Source organism: Somniosus microcephalus, chromosome 1, assembly GCF_052327205.1.
Source record: "Somniosus microcephalus isolate GS21.2 chromosome 1, FLI_Smic_1.0, whole genome shotgun sequence".
In the NCBI taxonomy this organism is placed as follows: domain Eukaryota; kingdom Metazoa; phylum Chordata; class Chondrichthyes; order Squaliformes; family Somniosidae; genus Somniosus; species Somniosus microcephalus.
Genome location: NC_140987.1, coordinates 7,559,220 through 7,580,569, shown reverse-complemented (window position 1 = coordinate 7,580,569; position 21,350 = coordinate 7,559,220). Strand labels below are relative to the sequence as shown.

At 48.5% G+C, this 21,350-nt stretch overlaps 1 protein-coding gene across 1 annotated transcript in view; it reads left to right on the top strand.

Moving 5' to 3' along the window:
* The first annotated feature begins 649 nt into the window (after nucleotides 1-649).
* The window catches only part of LOC147123909 (growth hormone receptor-like), a 558,256-nt gene continuing 537,555 nt past the window's right edge, over nucleotides 650-21,350 (top strand). The window contains exon 1 of the mRNA XM_085964446.1: nucleotides 650-923. The gene's annotated coding sequence lies outside the window, so the exon portion shown is untranslated. The remainder of the gene's footprint in view (nucleotides 924-21,350) is intronic.

Here is a 21,350-nt window from a genome sequence, read left to right as displayed (position 1 = left end):
GTACTGCCCCTCCAACAATGCAGAGCTCCCTCAGTACTGCCCCTCCGACAGTGCGGCTCTCCCTCAGTACTGCCCCTCCGACAGTGCGGCACTCCTTCAGTACTGTCCCTCCGACAGTGCGGCGCTCCCTCAGTACTGCCCTTCTGACAGTGCGGCGCTCCCTCAGTACTGCTCCTCCGACAGTGCAGCACTCCCTCAGTACTGCCCCTCCGACAGTGCAGGTCTTCCTCAGTACTGCCCCTCAGTACTGCCCCTCCGACAATGCAGTGCTCCCTTAGTACTGCCCCTCCGACAATGCAGCGCTCCCTCAGTGCTGCCTCTCTGACAGTGCAGCGCTCCCTCAGTACTGCTCCTCCGACAGTGCGGCGCTCCCTCAGTACTGCACTGGATTGTCAGCCTGGATTTTTGTGCTTAATTCTCTGGAGTGGGACTTGAACCCACAACCTTCTGACCCAGAGGCGATAGTGCTACCCACTGAGCCGCTGGCTGACCCTTTGTGTGTGTACTGATTTGGATTTGAAGCTTCTGCCAGCTGATTTGAATGCAGTGAATGTGTCCCAGTTATTAATGCTGGGATATTGCCTTTGTGCACAGAGGGCGCAGTTCCCTAGGCTGGGCTGCAAGTTTCAGACTTCCCGCTGACTCGCAGTTTGCAGCAGGGTCAGAGAGAGAGAGAGAGCGTGTGGTGGTGGCGAGGGTTGCTGCGGAATGCGGAGCGATCTCTGCTTCCAGCTCCAGCTCCAGCTCAACCCAGCACAGCCCAGCACCCGCCTGCCCTGGGAGGCAGCCAGTTTCGGTAACAGCGAGCCCGCAAGGACAACTCCGCCTGGGCACACAGTGGGGAAGAGGAAGAGCCAGGGAGACAGAGAGAGAAGAACCATCCGACATCCCAGCCCGGCCCGGCCAGGCTCGGGCACCGCCAGGTAAGCAGAGTCTCTCTGCCCGGATTCCGGGACAACCTCTGTGGGCTTGTGACAGATGTTGTGCAGTGTGGTTTTTTCCTCTCTCTCTCTGATCACTCTGCTCTGTATGTAGAATGAACCCCCGCCGCCTGGGGAAGAGCCTTGTGTAGTCAATAAATACACACACAGCCATCTGCTGAATTATTTTGAATTTAAATCAGTGCATTCGGACCTCCAGTTGTTTTGCTCATCTGCCTGCAATTTCCAAACCTTTTTTTTGCCCCCCCCTTCCTGTCCCCATTTCTTTTCGTGTCTCTCATTTGTTTGCAACTTTGGTGACTTTTAAAAAAAAAATACTATTTTCAGAGTGGTCCTTAAAGGGATTGACAGTGCCAGTGCTTAAAGGGGTTTCCGTCTGTTTGGGGGGGAAAACTGCATTTGGTGAAGTTTGATATATTTTTTGATTGGGAGGGTGTGAGAGCACGGCCGCCTAATAGCATTGGTCATGGCCTGTGATGTGGTGTGTTTCAGTGTAGCTCCTGTGTCTTTGGTAAATGAACAAAATGAGATTTGCCGACAACCTTAATGATAGCGACCTTTAAAATAACCTAAAAATGTCTCAAGAAGAGAGAGGTGTATGGAAGCAATGTGCGAGGAGAGGAGAGGAGTTTTGCGGAGATTCTGAAGGAGGAGAGATCATTTGTAAACCTGCCCGCCTGGACGATAACCTGGTGGAGTGAATCCCCATCCCTTATATCACGTGCCCAGTTTGCATCCCAGGCAGCCACATCCAAAATGACCCCGTGGAGGTGGTGATGGGTCTCGGTAATGGAGGGGCTGAGTTAGGCAATGTGACGATGATGGGGATCTGGCATCTGAAGCACAACTCCGGGTTGAATTAGGACTGAGGGTGCAAACCGGTTCAGCCTGAGTCAGTGGCCGAGAAGGGAGTTGGAATCAGTGACAAGAATGCGAAGTTTGTGATGGAACTGTCGATGGCAATAGCTTCGGTCTTTCCAATGTTCGGCTACAGCCGCGTGTCAGCCCTGGCTCAGTTGGTAGCCTTTGAGTCAGAAGGTTGTGGGTTCAAGTTCCCACTTCCCAGAGACTTGAGCACAAAAATCTAGGCTGACACTCCCAGTGCAGTGCTGAGGGAGTGCTGCACTGTCAGAGGTGCCATCTTTCAGATGAGATGTTAAACCGAGAGCTCATCTGCTCCCTCAGGTGGATGTAAAAGATCTCCTGGCACTATTTCAAAGAAGAGCGAGGGAGTTATCCCATATTTATTCCTCAATCAACACCACTAAAACATCTGGTCATTATCACATTGCTGTTTGTGGGAGCTTGCTGTGCGCAAATTGGCTGCCCCGTTTCCTGCATTACAACAGTGACTACACTTAAAAAAAAAGCATTTAATTGGCTGCGAAGCGTTTTGGGACGCCCAGTGGTCGTGAAAGGTGCTATACAAATGCAAGTCTTTCTTTCTTAAAGGAAGTTAAGATTCATCCAGAACTGGATGTTGAACCAACAGACTTAAAACTTACATCAAGAGAGTAGTGGAGAAGTCGAGCTGGGCGTCAATGGCATACGTGTGGAAGCTGACCCTGTGCCTGTGGGTGATGTTGCTGAGTGGGAGCATGTCGGAGGGAAGAGGAGGGGGCCAAGGACAGATCCTCGGGTGACTCTGGAGGTAATGGTGCAGGATAGGAAAAAGAACAATTGGTAAAGATGCTATGGCCATATAGCTGAGTGGAACATAGCAAGGGAAGTCCCCTAGAACCAGACAAAGGAAGAGCAGCGTTGGAGGAGAATGGTGTGGCCAACCACGTCGAAGGCTATAGAGGGGACAAGAAAGGATAATGCATCATGGTCGCAGTCCCAGAAGGTGTCAATAGTGACTTTGGTTATGGCTGGGAGGCACGGAAGCATGATTCGAGAGATTGAAACAGGATGTTTAGAGATAGGGAACAAAACTGGGAGGCGACTTCGTTCAAGGATTGAGAGGAAAGGGAGGTTGGAGATGGGGCAATAGTTGGTGAGGATGGAAGAGTCGAGGGTGGTTTTTTTTTAGGAGGGGGTGACCATGGCAATGATGAGGGGAAGGAGGGTGCCGCCTGAGGAGAATGAACCATTGCTAAGTTTTTTAATTTTTTTTAATTAATTCTCGGGATTTGGGTGTTGCTGGCAAGGCAGGCATTTATTCCCCATCCCTAGCTGCCCTTGAGAAGATGGTAGTGAGCTGCCTTCTTGAACCACTGCGGTTTGTGTGATGAAGATGCTCCCACAATGCTGTTGGGTAGGGCGTTCCAGGATTTTGACCCAGCGACGATGAAGGAACAGCGATATATATCCAAGTCAGAATGGTGTGTGACTTGGAGAGAAATTTCGAGGTCGTGGTGTTCCCATGCACATGATACCCTTGTCCATCCATTGGCAGGATAGGCAAATCCATTGGCAGGATAGGCGCACCAACATCGGTGTTCTTGCTCAGGCCAACATCCCCAGCTTCGAAGCTTTGACCACGCTCAATCAGCTCCGATGGATGGGTCACATTGTCCGCATGCCCGATACGAGACTCCCAAAGCAAGCGCTCTACTCGGAGCTCCGGCACGGCAAGAGAGCCCCAGGTGGGCAGAGGAAACGCTTCAAGGACACCCTCAAAGCCTCCTTGAAAAAGTGCAACATCCCCATCGACATCTGGGAATCCCTGGCCCAAGACCGCACAAAGTGGAGGAGAAGCATCCGGGAAGGCGCCGAACACCTTGAGTCTCTTCGCCGGGAGCAAGCGGAAGCCAAGCGCAGGCAGCACAAGGAGCGCACGTCAACCCAAGCACCCCACCCACCCGCCCCTTCAACCACCGTCTGCCCCACCTGTGACAGAGACTGTAGGTCCCGCATTGGACTCATCAGTCACCTGAGAACTCATTTTTAATGTGGAAGCAAGTCAACCTCGGTTCCGAGGGACTGCCTAAGAAGAAGAAGACACTTTTCCTTCTAGCTGGTGGAGTTTGGGAGGTGCTGTCGAAGAAGTTTTGGCGAGTTGCTGCAGTGCATCTTGTAGATAATACACACTGCAGACACGGACACGGTCCAGGGTGAAGGGAGTGGATCGTTAAGGTGGTGGATGGGCTACCGATCAAGTGGACTGCTTTGTTCTAGATATTGTTGAACTCCTTGGCCTAGAAATTCGGTTGGTAGCGCCAGCGATTAGCGCCTAAAGAGCCCGAGAATTGGGGCGTTACCCAATTTTCGGGCGGGCGCAGTGAATATAGCGCCACCTCCCATATTGAGTATCCTTTTAGCGCTGGCGCTAACTCTTTGTGCGCGCCCGCGGGCGCAAGCAGATCATGACGTCATTTCAGTGTGCAACACCTTTTTGGTGCCCCGGACCGGATATTCGGTGGCGCCCGCAACCTTTCCGCCTGGCACTATTAGTGACAGTTGGATGGAGCGTTCCCAGGCCCTTCTCGGACTCGGGGGCCGCTATTTAAAGGGGACAGCACTAGCATAAAAGCTGCAGCCATTTGGCCTGGCCATTCTGATCGTTGCTGGAGAGAGTTGCTGACCTTCTGTTGGACAGTACTTTTCTCATTGAGCCTTTGGAGGCACTGGCACTGGCAGCTTGAGGGCCCGGCTCCCGAGCTGGTGATGCAGCATCTGAAAGCAGGGAGGTGGAAGAGTGGCTTTAGCAAAAGGACAGCTTGGCAGCAAGGGATGCCAGATTGGGGCAAGGCTATGACATGGCTCCACAGTGAGAAAGCATGCTGGTGGGGGGAACAAGTGGAAGGAGACAGTTGTAAAAGGTGAGAACCTTATCATCGCTGTCGACAATGGGGTCGGCAGCTGCAGTGGTTACAGGACCACTCAGACGTCCTCCAAGAATCTGGTGGACTCTCTCCTCGAGATCCGTGAGAGTGACCACTTGTGGAGGTCCTCCACCGGTGCGAAGCTGGTCTTTGCCAATCCTCGCCAGCATGGACTGCAGGGGAAAGGAGGGGAAGTTATGTTACCTGATGCCCTGAGTGATCATCTCATGCCCCCCATGGTGCAAGAGCCCTTACATGACGCCTTGAGTCAAATGTGCACGTGTGTGCCCAGAAAGGGCCATGGGTGCTTGCTGGCAGATGGCCAATGGGGCACAGGCCACCCTGTAGCCATAAAGTCAGGTGCAAATGAAGGGATGCAGAAGTTTGCAGAAACAACACCCACCCTCACGACCCGAGTGAGGTCGTTGAATTTCTTTCTGCATTGGACAGGGCTCCTGGTCACCATGCTGCTGGAGTTGACCCTCTGGCATACATCCCTCCAAGCTCGTCGGCAGTCCTTATGATTCGGCCTCCTGCCATTGTCTGGGTAGAGAACATCTCGCCGGCGCTCTACTGTGGACACCAATTGCTCCAGAGCCTCATTGGTGAAGCGCTCTGCTCTCTGTCTCACCTTCTCCATCTGGTCCAAGTTTTTAGCGCCAGAGAAGGGCCTGCGCCGATTCTGAGGCCTGCAAGGCGCAGAGTGTGGATGCTGAAGCTGACTGACCCACCCCTTTAAGAGCTGGCTGGCACCTGGAAGTCTCGTGGTCATCGGTAATTGAGAGCACCTGCGCTGCGCCCGTCCGCTCCGATACTGGGTTGCGCCGGAAGTTTAGCGCCTTTGGAGCCCCATGTAATGCCTGAATTCGCGCCTCAATCACCTTTAGGGGCGATGCAACCCAATATCGCGCCAGGTGGCGATAAGTTGCGTCTGGCTATAAACTTTGTGCTGCGCTAATTCTAACGCCCCAAGCGGGGCTATACCCAATTTCTAGGCCCTTGAGTATTGTTTGGACCAAAGCTGTAATGAAGTCTGGAGCCGAGTGATTCTAGCGGAACCCAAATTTGGAATCAGTGAGCAGGTTGATAGCACTGTTTACGACTCTTTCTAACAATTTGCTGATGATTGCCTATGGGACAAAAATGTCCGGATTGGATTTGTCCTGCTTTTTGTGGACAGGACGTACCTGGAAAATTTCCTACATTGTCGGGTAGATGCCAGTGTTGTAGATGTATTGGAACAGCTTGGCTAAGGGCACGGTTAGTTCTGGAGCACAAGTCTTCAGCACGACAGCCGGGATATTGTTGGCCCGTAGCCTTTGCCGTGTCCAGTGCACTCAGCTGTTTCTTGATGTCATGCCACGTGGAGTGAATTGAACAGGCTGAAAACTGGCATCTGTCAGTAGCTTGAGGGCCAGGAAGGGGATCAAGACACCAGTAGATTGAGGAAGCAAGAGGTATGTCTCATGTACAGGTTGAGCTTAGAGAGAGCAGGGGAGGGGATGAGGGCAAGGAAGTTATGATGATCCTTTATAAAACACTGGTCTGACCTGAACTGGAGTATTGTTTCCAATTCTGGGCACCGCACTTTAGGAAGGATGTGAAGGCCTTAGAGAGGGTGCAGAAAAGATTTACAAGAATGGTTCCAGGGATGAGGGACTTCAGTTAGGTGCAGAGACTGGAGAAGCTGGGGTTGTTCTCCTTAGAGCAGTGAAGGTTGAGAGGAGATTTGATAGAGGTGTTCAAAATCATGAGGGGTCGAGACAGAGTAGATAGAGAGAAACTGTTCCCAGTTTAGGGGTCCCAACTGTGGCTCAGTGGGTAGCACTCTCACTTCTGAGTCAGAAGGTTGTGAGTTCAAAACCCCACTCCAGAGACTTGAGCACAAAATCTTGCCTGTTATTCCAGTGCTGCGCTGTCTGAAACATAGAAGATAAGAGCAGGAGTAGGCCATTCGGCCCCTCAAGCCTGTCCTGCCATTTAATGAGATCATGGCTGATCATCCAAATTCAGTACCCGGTCCCTGCTTTCTCCCTTGGTCCCTTTAGCCTCAAGAAATATATCTAACTCCTTCTTGAATATATTTAATGAATTGGCCTCAACTGCCTTCTGTGGTAGAGAATTCCACAGGTTCACCACTCTCTGGGTGAAGAAATTCCTCCTCATCTCAGTCCTAAATGGCCTACCCCTTATCCTTAGACTGTGACCCCTGGTTCTGGACTCCCCGGCCATCGGGAATATCCTTCCTGAATCTAGTCTGTCCAGTCCTGTTAGAATTTTATAAGTTTCAATGAGATCCCCTCTCATTCTACTAAACTCCAGCGAATATAAGCCCAATCGACCCAATCTCTCCTCATACGTCATTCCTGCCATCCCAGGTATCAGCCTGGTGAATCTTCGCTGCACTCCCTCCTTCCTCAGATAAGGATGTTCTTGCTGCGGTGCCATCATTCCGATGTAACTTTAAACCGATGCACTGTTTGCCCTCTCGATGTCCTGGCCAATAATTACCCCTCATCCCTCAACCAACATCCCGAAAAACAGATTATCTGGTCATTATCACATTGCTGTTTGTGGGATCCTGTTGTGCGCAAATTGGCTGCTGACTACGCTTCAGAAGTATTTGATTGGCTGTAAAGTGCTTGAGGTGGTGAAAGGCGCTGCAGAAATGCAAACCTTTTTCTTTCTTTTTTATCAGCAAGATGTTTCCCTTTAAAAGAAAATGTGGTAAATAGTTGATGTTGTGGAGGCCTGCTCAGTGTAAAGAGTGGCTTGTTTACAGGCTTGATATTTGGATAGTGGTATTTTGTCAGGCTCATGTTGTGGATGTTTGGTTTGTGCGCGGAGAATGAGACTGAGTTAAAGGGGCAGGCAGTGTTCCTGAACCAGACACTGCGATCAGCAGAATTACTGACGTTAAGATTTTACCCATTCTGCTAAGTCGAAAGTGTGAATGTTATTTTCTTTCAAAATTCGTTTCAAGTAGGGCACGACTGCTTTAAGTTGGTCAGGCCGCACATTTTTGAAATACCTGGGGCTGTGCAGGGCAGCGGCTGCGTGTCTTGGCCCGCTTGTAGCTTGACCTTTACACATGAGCCCCACAAGGGTTAAGAAGCTCGATTTGCAGGTATGTGGAACCATCCGTAGAAATACTTGGGTTCATTAGTGATGTAAAAGATATAAATTAACCTTTTAATACAAATACTACTCTCTGGAATAACAACAGAAAACGCTGGAAAAACTCAGCAGGCCAGGCAACATCCGTGGAGAGAGAAACAGAGTTAACGTTTCGGGTGAAAACCCTTTGTCAAGACTAAGGGTTCACCTGAAACGTTGACTCTATATTTTCTCTCTCCACGGATGCTGCCTGGCCTGCTGAGTTTTTCCAGCATTTTCTGTTGTTATTTCGGATTTCCAGCATCCGCAGTATTTTGCTATCGTACTACTCTCTGGACGTTGGTGTGTGATTCCATCCAGGCGAAGCTGAGCTTTCTCCACCTCTGTTTTGAAAAGTCGATTCACTCCCCAGATTTGTACATGCGGTAAAACCACAGGGCAGCTTGAGTAAACTGTAGTGAGGCCGGATAGCTCATCAATTGACCTTTGTGGTTGCTGGGAGCACAGAAATTGTACCGGCCAATAGTTTTCATTCTATACTGCAGGTTGCAGCAATCCCCCACAGCAGGAGAAGTGGTGTGCAAAGTATCGCTGACACTATGAGTGAGAGAGAGAGAGAGTTTCACGGGCAGGAGAAACAGTGTGCAAAGTATCGCTGACACTATGAGTGAGCGAGAGAGAGAGAGAGAGAGAGTTTCATGGGCAGGAGAAACAGTGTGCAAAGTATCGCTGACACTATGAGTGAGCGAGAGAGAGAGAGAGTTTCATGGGCAGGAGAAGTGGTGTGCAAAGTATCGCTGACACTATGAGTGAGCGAGAGAGAGAGAGAGTTTCATGGGCAGGAGAAACAGTGTGCAAAGTATCGCTGACACTATGAGAGAGAGAGAGAGAGAGAGAGTTTCATGGGCGGGAGAAGTGGTGTGCAAAGTATCGCTGACACTATGAGAGAGAGAGAGAGAGAGAGAGAGTTTCATGGGCAGGAGAAGTGGTGTGCAAAGTATCGCTGACACTATGAGTGAGCGAGAGAGAGAGAGAGTTTCATGGGCAGGTGTAAAGTCTGTGGGTTGTGCAGTTAATAAATACACAGACTTCAGAAGTAACAAACAAACAGGTCTTTACTATTCGAAGGTCCGGGCGAATCTGCCCCAGCAATCCTGCCACAACACTTATATACTGGTGTGGTCACTATCGGTATTACAGTATACAGAAGCCAAACAAATAGTGCCACACCTAAAGTAGTTCCCTTAAAGGTGAACGGTTACATTCAATAGTTCCCTTAAAGATAGACGGGTACATACGCTACAATCCTCCCTTTTTAGCTTATTACTTAGAGTCCCCGTTAAACATACATATCTTCAACTTCCTATAAAACAAATTACAGATATAATCTCGGTGGAGTCAATGTCATATAAAACAATTTACAGATATAATCTCGGTGGAAACAGTTCACAGGTTCAGTCTCTGCGGAAACAGTTCATAGATTCAGTCTCTGATCTTGACTCGTTCGGAACAACATTTCTTTGGTGTAGCCGGTTCACCTGGCTAGCGTGACTCCTCCATAGCCTTTTTCTTGACGTAACAGCTTGAACTTTCGTCCTGTTGAACCAGCAGTGCGGACTTTTACAACCAACTGGCTGTCTTGACATTTTCCAGTTTTTCAACTAATTTAGCTCCTTTCGTAATGTCCTGCCTGGAATGGTAGAAGTGCTAATATTTTAGACAGTTATTATCTTCTGCTTCTTCTTTTTCTTTTCTGCCTTTTTGAAACTCTCGGAGCTCCTTTCTCGGCTGCCAGCTGTAGCGCCACCAACTCTCTATGTTCCTTAGACCTTAAGTGCTTCATCCGGATTTCAGCACTTTGAGAGTTTTCATCACAAGCTGGGCAGACCACATCCTCGTAATATTCAGTGTCACTCAACAGGTCATGGTAATATTCGGGTTCGTCCTGAGTTAGGCCAGCGAGAGAGCCTTCTTCTTCCTCCGCACCCGTCTGGACATTAGCTGACGGTGGTTCCTTCCCTAGACGTCTTTCTTGAAAAGCCCTCTTCATGCATTCATATTCATCCCGCTCTTCCTGGGTTATCTGCCATTCCTTCACGACGGACCTCATTTGTGAGTTCAATACCTTCCCTTCCATCGGTAATTGCGTTACCAGGCTATTTAACCCTTCTACTGAAATAACGGTTTCCCCATTCTTCTGTTCACCTTGACGTGATTCAACGTACTTTTGGCATCCTTGTAAAATTTGTGTTGCCACCTCAGCTATCTCCGTGACTTTTGAGAGCTCCGAACTCGTTCCCCCTGAAGATTGAAGCTCGTGTTCAGATTGTTCCCCTTGCAGAGTCTTGTCCTTCAGCATATGAAGGAGTTGGCTGGCCGTTAACTCTTCCCTGGGAACACGGTGGATCAGAGTCTTCTCCATTTCATCCACCTCTTTCTCCAATACTTCCACCTTACGTTCCTCTTGAACTTTGGCTTTCAGCGCTCGGAAAAGTTGCGCCCTGATGCTCTCTAGTTCATGTTCAGGGACCATTCTTACAGTTTCCTTTTCTTCCACTGAAAGGATTCCCAGTTGAATCTGTTCTTCAAGTTGTTGAACCTCGGTCATTGCCGCCTCATATTTGTCTTGGGTGTCCTTCAATGTTTTTATAAGTTCTTGGACATCCTGTCTTTCATGCTCTGCCATGATTTCCACCTCTAGTTTCTCATCTATGGATGGAACTTCTACCGATGAGTCTGTCTTGGCCTTGAGCTCATCAAGAATTTCCTGCAGCCTTTGGACTTCTTGCTCATGTTCAACCTTTAGTTGTTCATATGCTTCTACTGAAACTAGCTTTTCGGAGGCTGCCGAGTTAACCCCCTCCAGAATTGTAGCCTGGGCCTGTTCATACTGTTCTTTCAACTTCTCACACTCTGCTTGTAAGGAGTCGTAGAGAAGAACTGGAATAAAATCCTGGCTCCCTGAAGATTCCTCTTCCTTTGGTTCGTTCTGTAAATATTCTAGTTCCTGAACAGCATCAGGGGAATGTGATTGGTATTTGACCACGATGGCTCTATGGTAGCTCTCTGCTTGAGCTAGCTGTCTCTGTTGTCTTTCCAGGTTCTCCCATTCGGTGTCCCAGAACTTTTCCATATTTTTCATCTCTTGTACGAGACGGTCACTCAACTGTTCTAATTGTTGTCGTACTTTGACATAAGTTTGCGTCCGAGCTCGGTGTTCTTCCGTCGTGGATGAATCCTTTGCTTGAACAGGCTCAGAATTCTCTGTCAACCTGGAGTTCTGCTCTGCAGCTTTATTCTTCTTGGTACCATAAGTCCTTCTGCATGTCTTCGTTTTCTTCCCCATCGTCGGCAAGTCCCTTTTAGCCTTGTCTTCCATATTCGACTTGGTCTTATCATCATCCATTTCAGAATCTGAGCTAATAGCTTGCACCGAGTCCTCCCTCATTATGGCTTTTAGGTAATGCCATTCCATGTCTATTTTCTTAATCCACTCCTGTCCTAGAAGTGGTGGTCCTCCCTCAGGTAATACGTACAAGTTCATTCTTGGGTGTTCTTTACCCCTATCTCTCACCTTGACTCTTATTTTCCCCACGGGGTATACGTTATGCCCCGTGTATGTCTGTAATACGAACTTGGTATTTCTTAAAGGTATGTGAGAGAATAACCGGTGGTAGTCCCTTCGGTTGATGACTGATAGAGCTGATCCAGTGTCCAGCTCCATTCTTACTTGGACTCCAGCTATTTTTAGTATGACCCAGATGGTCTGTAGATCCATTTCTTTACCCACATTGTGGATTCTCAGACTACCCAGCTCCGGGTTGTTTGGGTCTGAGTCTGAATTCTGTTCGTCTGAACTCTTCTCAGCCACCTTGTGTACCTTGTTGTACTTTTCTTGTGGTGGCTTCCTTTGATTGTTGGTCTTTTTCCCGGACCGGCATACCTTCGCGATGTGACCCAGTTTGCCACATTTCCTACACTCTTGGTTCTTAAACCAGCATTGATTCTGGTCATGCGTTGTCTTCCCACAACGGTAGCATTTTGTTGTGCTTGAAGTAATTTGGTCCACCCCCAGTGCCGCTGCCTTTAGTTGCATTTCCGCCGTTCCTTTCGCTGCGGCTTCGTGCGATGCAGCTATAAGGACAGCCCTGTCCAGTGTGAGGTCGTTCTCTTCCAGTAGTCGCTTCTGCGTCCCTTCTTTGGACAATCCGCATACGAACTTGTCCCGCAGCGCTTCTGTCAGATTCCCTCCGAACTGGCAGTATTTTGCTAGCCTACGCAGTTCGACCAAGTATTCCGCATTGCTTTCGTCTTTCTTCTGCGTTCTTGCGTAGAATTTGAATCGTTCAGCCAGCATCAACGGTGTGGGGTTCAAGTGGTCCTTCAGCACAGCCACAATCTCTTCGAAGGTCTGATCCGCTGGTTTATTTGGTGCTATTAGATGCTTCAAGAGCCCGTATGTTTTTGACCCCATCGAGTTTAGCAGTGTTATCGCCTTGTCGTCTTCCTCTATTTTGTTGGCTTCGCAATAGATTTCTATGCATTCCACGTACGTGGCCCAGTCTTCTATTTCAGAATTAAAGTCGTTAATATTCCCTCGCTTAGGCATCTTTCTTCCCTTGGGAGCAGCACCAGTATTTCTTTAAGTATTCTTATTTATTTGTTTATTTCTAAGATGGTGGGTTTCCCGCGAAATCGGCAGTTTCCCGCTCTTTCCTTCTCTCCCCGCCCACTTCAACGGCGGTATGTCAGTTAAGATGGCGGTTTTCCCGCGAAAATGGCGGTTCCCCGCTCTTCCTTTCTCGCCCCGCCCACTTCAATGGCGGTTTCCCGCTTCTGGCGTCTTCTCCGCCTAATGGCGGCTTCCCGCGTTTCTTCCCGGTGGAAGGGGTACGCTTCCCCCACAGCGGACAGGTTCAGCCGCTGGCTGGCTTCCGCACAGCTCCCCTTACTCGGCTCTGGCTTTTCCTCCCGCCCGCACGGCTCTACCGGCGCTGGGTACACCCCGTTAACGGAGGACAGTTCAGCCGCTGGACTGGCTCTCGCACAGTCTCTCTCCCCTTGCTCGGCTCTGTCTCTCCCTCTCCCGCACGTTCGGTTCTACCGGCTCTGGGTACTCCGTTGGTGGAGGACAGCTCAGCCGCTGGACTGGCTCTCGCGCAGTCTCTCTCCCCTTGCTCGGCTCTGTCTCTCTCTCCCACCCGCACGGTTCCCGTTCGCCTCCCAGCCCTCTCGCCGACCGGTGTTTCCCTCCCCGGCTGCGGCTGGGTTTCTCTTCCCGCGCCTACTCCCAGTCTCAGCGCTTCGTGGCTGCGGTCGCTGCCCGGCTTTTCCCGCCGATCGCGGTCCGGCTGTCACCCGACGCCGTTGGACCCGACTTCTGACCGGCTCAGCTCCCCCTCGACTGAGGTCGAGTGCTCTGCCCTTATCCTCCGGATACTTCTACACCTTCCCCTACTCACAGTCTCTTCGGCCGCCTTGTTCCCTGCTGATCGGCTCACTCCGCACCGTGGTAGAAGGGTAGTCAGTGCCTGTTGCTAATGGAAGCTTTTGTTGCTAAAGTTTTCCACCTTTCTCCTGCTGCAGCCTCGTGTTTTCTTCCAGCAGCACGACGAGGGCGGTTGCCTCTCTTCGACGCTCTTCTTGCTTTGGTAATCTTGCCGCAGGGTACGATCGGACTCGTCGCCACTGTAAAGTCTGTGGGTTGTGCAGTTAATAAATACACAGACTTCAGAAGTAACAAACAAACAGGTCTTTACTATTCGAAGGTCAGGGCGAATCTGCCCCAGCAATCCTGCCACAACACTTATATACTGGTGTGGTCACTATCGGTATTACAGTATACAGAAGCCAAACAAATAGTGCCACACCTAAAGTAGTTCCCTTAAAGGTGAACGGTTACATTCAATAGTTCCCTTAAAGATAGACGGGTACATACACTACAGCAGGAGAAACAGTGTGCAAAGTATCGCTGACACTAAGAGAGAGAGAGAGAGAGAGAGAGTTTCATGGGCAGGAGAAACAGTGTGCAAAGTATCGCTGACACTATGAGTGAGCGAGAGAGAGAGAGAGTTTCATGGGCAGGAGAAACAGTGTGCAAAGTATCGCTGACACTATGAGTGAGCGAGAGAGAGAGAGAGTTTCATGGGCAGGAGAAACAGTGTGCAAAGTATCGCTGACACTATGAGTGAGAGAGAGAGAGAGAGAGAGTTTCATGGGCAGGAGAAACAGTGTGTGAAATATCGCTGACACTATCAGTGAGCGAGAGAGAGAGAGAGTTTCATGGGCAGGAGAAACAGTGTGTGAAGTTCTGTCTTTGACGTTTTCTCTGGATGTTTTGGGCTGACGCCAAGGTACAGAATGTGAACCAAAGATTGAAGGTCACTGGGAATGAATTGAGAATCAGGTAAAGCAGGCTTCACTTGAATGCTTCTGAAACTTAAACCACAGCACAGCCTTGCTAATTATACCATCTCCTTAAAGGCATATGCTCTCTTTTGAAAACTGTTTGACAAGACAGAAATTTTGTAGTCTGTAAGACAACACTGATGATCAATGCTGATGTTGTTTTCATAATGTTGCTGTTTGTTTGTTAGCTTGTCTCAGTTGGTCGCACTCTCGCTTGTGAGTCAGAAAGTTGTGGGTTCAAACTCCACTGCAGGAGTTGATTACATAATCTAGGCTGATACCACAGTGTTGGCCAGGACATCTTTCCAATGAGACATTAAATCAAGGCCAGGACAGCCTGTTCAGTTGGATACCAGAGATAGCATGGAAGTATTTGAAGAAGTGCAGAGGTTTTCTCAGTATCTTGGGCCAACATTGCTCCCTCAACGAACACAACCAACACAACTGATCAACTGGTTGTTCAACTCAAGAGATGGGGCTACTGTTTATTATCTCACCCGAAGAACTGCCCCTGTACAATGCAGCATTCTTGCAGTACTGCACTGAAATGTGAGCATAGACTGGCCCAGAAATTCGGGTCTCCACGGGTGAGTCCGCACGGGGTACTCACCCGTGGGCCCGATGGAAGTGCCGGTTTCCTGCATGCACTGCGCATGTGCGGGAAACCGGCACTTCCGTTCACTTGAACGAAGGGGTTCAGAGGTCGAACGGGTGCGCAGGAGAGGCTGCGCGTGCGCATCGAACTTTGTTTTTTTTTGCAGGTTTTCCCGGGAGGGTAAGTCTCCAGAATTTACACATATAAAAAGCAGGCGTAAGGCCTGCTTTTTACAAGGTAAGTGGTGAATTAATTAAAATTAAAACATTTTTTCCACAGGTTTATTATTTTTAAATACTTTAAAGAAAGCTAAGTTTACTTTTAGCCCCGTTAGAAAATAAAATTACTTTTTTCAAAAATTTAAATTATTTAAAATAGTTATTTCATGTAATTTATAGTTTATTTAAAAAATATGGGCCTAGAAATTCATTAAGGCGCTGCCAGCTTTGCGCCCAGTTAACGCCTAAAGAGTGATTTTGCGCCAAAAATGAGTTTGCGCAGATATTCAGCGCAACGGTATTGGCGGCGGTAGCCGTTAGCGCTGCGCCGGCACCGATGACGTAATCGGTGTGCGCAGTGCCCCGGTACCGCCCCGAAACCGGCCCGATCCCCATATTTAGTTGCGGCCGCCTCCTCCGAAGCGGCCGCAAACAGCGACCAGAGAACGGGGCCGTACTGAATCCTTAGTGGGGCGCTTTAAAGGGGAAGGTGCGGCCGGCCGCTTTTTCGGCGGCCGCCTGCCCGCACCTCCTTCCCCGGCCTCCTCCACCCACCCCCCCCGCGGCATTGCCGGCTGGTTTGCGGGAGCCCGGCACTTCTCCGTTGTGCCGGGCTCTTTTGCCGGCACTCGCAATCGGGGCTCCGGCTGTTGCAGGCACCTCCCCCTTAAGAGAAGGAGGCCTGCAGTACCGCAGCCTGCCGCTCCGCAGCGGCTGGCGCAGCGGCGCCAAGAGCGCTGATATTCAGTGTCAGCGCCCCAAGCGGAGGCGGGCACACCCTGGTATAGCGCCCGGTTCCGAATTGGGGCGCTAACAATGAATATCTGATGATCGCTATAGGCTTCCCGCCCAGCGCTAACTTCTGGGCGCTAGCCAGCTGGCGGGGCCATAGTCAATTTCTAGGCCATGATGTTTTAAAAAAAAATATTTGAAGATTTAGTGCTGTTTTGGGGCCGTAGTATTTATAAGTTTTGACAGCTCTTCCTGTCAAAACTTATGAATGGGCATTCCCTGCTCCAGTTGGCTCCCTGTGGCCCATGTGATCCCAGGGGATGCATCGAACTAACTGTGCCCCTGGGATACGCAAGCACTGTGCTGGGCACTGAGCAGGCCCAGGATCGAAATCCCTCGCGGGCCCACAGCTCAACGGCCGGCGCGCAAGCTAACTGCAGGTCGGGGGCTTACACCCGCGGGATGAGACCGGGAAATTAATGGTGGGAAATATGGAGATGGCAAAAACACTGAATGAATATTTTACATCAGTCTTTACAGTAGAAGACACTAAGAATATCCCAACACTTGGCAAACAGGGGGCTAAAGGGGGGGAGGAGCTAAACACGATCAAAATCACTAAGGAAGTGGTACTCGGTAAAATAATGGGACTCAAGGCAGATAAATCACCTGGACCTGATGGCTTACATCCTAGGGTCTTGAAGGAAGTGGCGGTAGGGATAGTGGATGCATTGGTAATAATTTTCCAAAACTCCCTGGACTCGGCAAAGGTCCCGGCAGACTGGAAAACTGCTAATGTAACACCCTTATTTAAAAAGGGCAGTAGACAGAAGGCTGGAAACTATAGGCCGGTTAGCCTAACATCTGTGGTAGGTAAAATTTTGGAGTCCATTATTAAGGAGACAGTAACAGGACATTTGGATAATCATAATTTAATAGGACAAAGTCAGCATGGTTTTATGAAGGGGAAGTCATGTTTGACAAATTTGCTGGAGTTCTTTGAGGAAGTAACGTATAGGGTGGATAAAGGGGAACCAGTGGACGTAGTGTATTTAGACTTCCAAAAGGCATTTGACAAGGTGCCACACAAAAGATTATTGCTTAAGATAAAAAATCACGGGATTGGGGGTAATATTCTGGCATGGATAGAAGATTGGCTATCTAACAGAAGGCAGAGAGTTGGGATAAATGGTTCATTCTCAGACTGGCAATCAGTAACTAGTGGTGTTCCGCAGGGGTCAGTGCTGGGTCCCCAACTCTTTACAATCTATATTAACGATTTGGAGGAGGGGACCGAGTGTAACATATCAAAGTTTGCAGATGATACTAAGATGGGAGGGAAAGTAGTGAGTGAGGAGGACATAAAAAACCTGCAAGGGGACATCGACAGGCTAAGTAAGTGGGCAGAGATTTGGCAGATGGAATACAATACCTGTACTGGAAAGTGTGAGGTTATGCACTTTGGCAGGAAAAATCGTCGAGCAAGTTATTATCTTAATGGCAAGAAACTGGAAAGTACTGAAGTACAAAGGGATCTGGGGGTCCTGGTGCACGAAAATCAAAAGGTTAGTATGCAGGTGCAGCAAGTGGTTAAGAAGGCCAATGGAATGTTGGCTTTCATTGCTAGGGGGATAGAATATAAAAATAGGGAGGTATTGCTGCAGTTGTACAAGGTATTGGTGAGACCGCACCTGGAATACTGCATACAGTTTTGGTGTCCATACTTAAGAAAGGACATACTTGCTCTCGAGTCAGTACAAAGAAGGTTCACTTGGTTAATCCCGGGGATGAGGGGATGGACATATGAGGAGAGGTTGAGTAGATTGGGACTCTACTCATTGGAGTTCAGAAGAATGAGAGGCGATCTTATCGAAACATATAAGATTGTGAAGGGGTTGGATCGGGTGGATGCGGGGAGGATGTTCCCGATAAGAACATAAGAACATAAGAAATAGGAGCAGGAGTAGGCCAATCGGCCCCTCGAGCCTGCTCCACCATTCAATAAGATCATGGCTGATCTGATCCTAACCGCCAATCTACTATCACAGAACCATCTCCTGCATCTAACAGAATTAGACACACGAAATGGGAGCAGGATCAGGCTACATGGCCCCTGGGTCCGCTCCGCTAACCACAGGGCCATGACCGATCCGAACCTAGACTCATGTCCAAATTCCTGCCCGCTCCCCGTAACCCTTAATTCCCTTTACTTCTAGGAAACTGTCTATTTCTGTTTTAAATTTATGTAATGATGTAGCTTCTACAGTTTTTTGGGGCAGCATATTACATGGACCTACCACCCTCTGAGTGAAGTAGTTCCTCCTCATCTCAGTTTTGAAAGAGCAGCCCCTTATTCTAAGACTATGCCCCCTAGTTCTAGTTTCACCCATCATCGGGAACATCTTCCCTGCATCCACCCGCTCCAACCCCTTCACAATCTTATATGTTTCAATAAGATCGCCTCTCATTCTTCTGAACTCCAATGAGTAGAGTCCCAATCTACTCAACCTCTCCTCATATGTCCATCCCCTCATCCCCGGGATTAACCGAGTGAACCTTCTTTGTACTGACTCGAGAGCAAGTATGTCTTTTCTTAAGTATGGACACCAAAACTGTACGCAGTATTCCAGGTGCGGTCTCACCAATACCTTGTACAACTGAAGCAATACCTCCCTATTTTTATATTCTACCCCCCTAGCAATGAAAGCCAACATTCCATTGGCCTTCTTAATCACTTGCTGCACCTGCATACTGACCTTTTGAGTTTCGTGCACCAGGACCCCCAGATCCCTTTGTACTTCAGTACTTTCCAGTTTCTTGCCATTAAGATAATAACTTGCTCTACGATTTTTTCTGCCAAAGTGCATAACCTCACACTTTCCAGTATTGTATTCCATCTGCCAAATCTCTGCCCACTTACTTAGCCTGTCTATGTCCCCTTGAAGGTTTTTTATGTCCTCCTCACTCACTACTTTCCCCCCCATCTTAGTATCATCTGCAAACTTTGATATGTTACACTCGGTCCCCTCCTCCAAATCGTTAATATAGATTGTAAAGAGTTGGGGACACAGCACTGACCCCTGCGGAACACCACTAGTTACTGATTGCCAGTCTGAGAATGAACCATTTATCCCAACTCTCTGCCTTCTGTTAGATAGCCAATCCTCTATCCATGCCAGAATATTACCCCCAATCCCGTGATTTTTTATCTTAAGCAATAATCTTTTGTGTGGCACCTTGTCAAATGCCTTTTGGAAGTCTAAATACACTACGTCCACTGGTTCCCCTTTATCCACCCTATATGTTACTTCCTCAAAGAACTCCAGCAAATTTGTCAAACATGACTTCCCCTTCATAAAACCATGCTGACTTTGTCCTATTAAATTATGATTATCCAAATGTCCTGTTACTGTCTCCTTAATAATGGACTCCAAAATTTTACCTACCGGTGATGGATGAAACTAGAACTAGGGGGCATAGTCTTAGAATAAGGGGCTGCTCTTTCAAAACTGAGATGAGGAGGAACTACTTCACTCAGAGGGTGGTAGGTCCATGGAATATGCTGCCCCCAAAAACTGTAGAAGCTACATCATTACATAAATTTAAAACAGAAATAGACAGTTTCCTAGAAGTAAAGTGAATTAAGGGTTACGGGGAGCGGGCAGGAATTTGGACATGAGTCTAGGTTTGGATCGGTCATGGCACCGTGGGTAGCGGAGCGGGCCCAGGGGCCTTGTAGCCTGATCCTGCTCCTATTTCGTGTGTCTACTTCTGTTAGATTCAGGAGATGGTTCTGTGATAGTAGATTGGCAGTTAGGATCAGATCAGCCATGATCTTATTGAATGGTGGAGCAGGCTCGAGGTGCTGATTGGCCTACTCCTGCTCCTATTTCTTATGTTCTTATGTTCTTATGACCTGAATTTCTGGGCCAATGTCTCACCACCAGCTTCTCACCAGCAACGAGGGATGGACAATAAATGCCAGCTTTGCCAGTGATGCCCACTGTTATGTTTTCAAGTCCTGGGCTGGAACTTGAACTTGGTGGGAGTGTAATCTGCATATCCACTCCTCTGTGGGGAAAACATTTCTTGCTTAAAAACTCTCGTCTTGCTTGAAGCTGGTTAATTTTGTATTTGTGTCTTTAACTGCCTGAGGGGATCTCGGGAACAGTTGCTCTCCTTTGCAAATATCCAGTGCAATCACATGTTGAGAAAATAGGTCCACCCCACAAGGATTTATTCCCAATCAATGAATGAAGCATCAATGTATGCTGCATTCACTGCTGCACCTAAAGCCAGACAATCCAACAACTGACAGCATCAAAACTTTCAACGCAATTTCAACGGCCTTGATACTGTGACCATCTACCCATGAAAACTGGTGTTAAATTCAGGAGAATGAAAGGGGATACACCACAGCTTCGGCTCACCACCACCTTCTCAAGGGCGATTAAGGATGGGCAATAAATGCTGGCCTTGCCAGCGACGCCCACATCCCATGAACGAATAAAAAAAAACTAGCACTGAAGTAAAAGTGGCCCTTCAACCCATGAAACGCATTCCTTCCATGGACCAAATTGCCTAAAAAGCAGTCTTGCACCAAATGTGTGAGGTGCTTGGAGAAGCTTCCAGTGCAGCAATAAGCAAACCAAGAGGATCTATTGAGACCATTGCTGTACTGAGGGAATCTTTCCAAATGCCTGGAGACCTGAAAGTTTTGATGCTGTCAGTTGTTGGATTGTCTGGCTTTAGGTGCAGCAGTGAATGCAGCATGCATTGATGCTTCATTCATTGATTGGGAATAAATCCTTGTGGGGTGGACCTATTTTCTCAATATTTGATTGCACTGGATATTTGCAAAGGAGAGCAACTGTTCCCGAGATCCCCTCAGGCAGTTAAAGACACAAATACAAAATTAACCAGCTTCAAGCAAGACGAGAGTTTTTAAGCAAGAAATGTTTTCCCCACAGAGGAGTGGATATGCAGATTAGACTCCCACCAACAGTAGCTAATGCTGTGTTCAATAGCCTGTGATGGAGATCCGAATAGACATGTCCTGGCGAATTAAACTGGAGACTCTGGCGAAGGTACAGGCTGAGATGGTGACACACACTATAGCTGTATGTGCTGCTGAAACCCAAAAACTGTGGATGTGGAAAGCAATCATTCAGGGTTAACAATGTAGATTGTAATGTTAGATTGATATCCTGGCGTTTAATAGGAAGCTTTCAGGGATTAAGCAGGGAGTTTTCTCCTGGTGGCTTTCCCTGTGAGTCTTCCACCTCCATCCGCAGATTGAGTGAGATCCCATGAGAGCTGATTGTACATGAAAGAAATATTTGAAAATGCAGACCTGAGTTATACAGTACTACGCTGCACTGGAAGCTTCTCCAAGCACCTCACACATTTGGTGCAAGACTGCTTTTTAGGCAATTTGGTCCATGGAAGGAATGCACTTGATGGGTTGAAGGGCCACTTTTACTTCAGTGCCAGTTTAATTTTTTTTTTATTCGTTCATGGGATGTGGGCGCCGCTGGCAAGGCCAGCATTTATTGCCCATCCCTAATCGCCC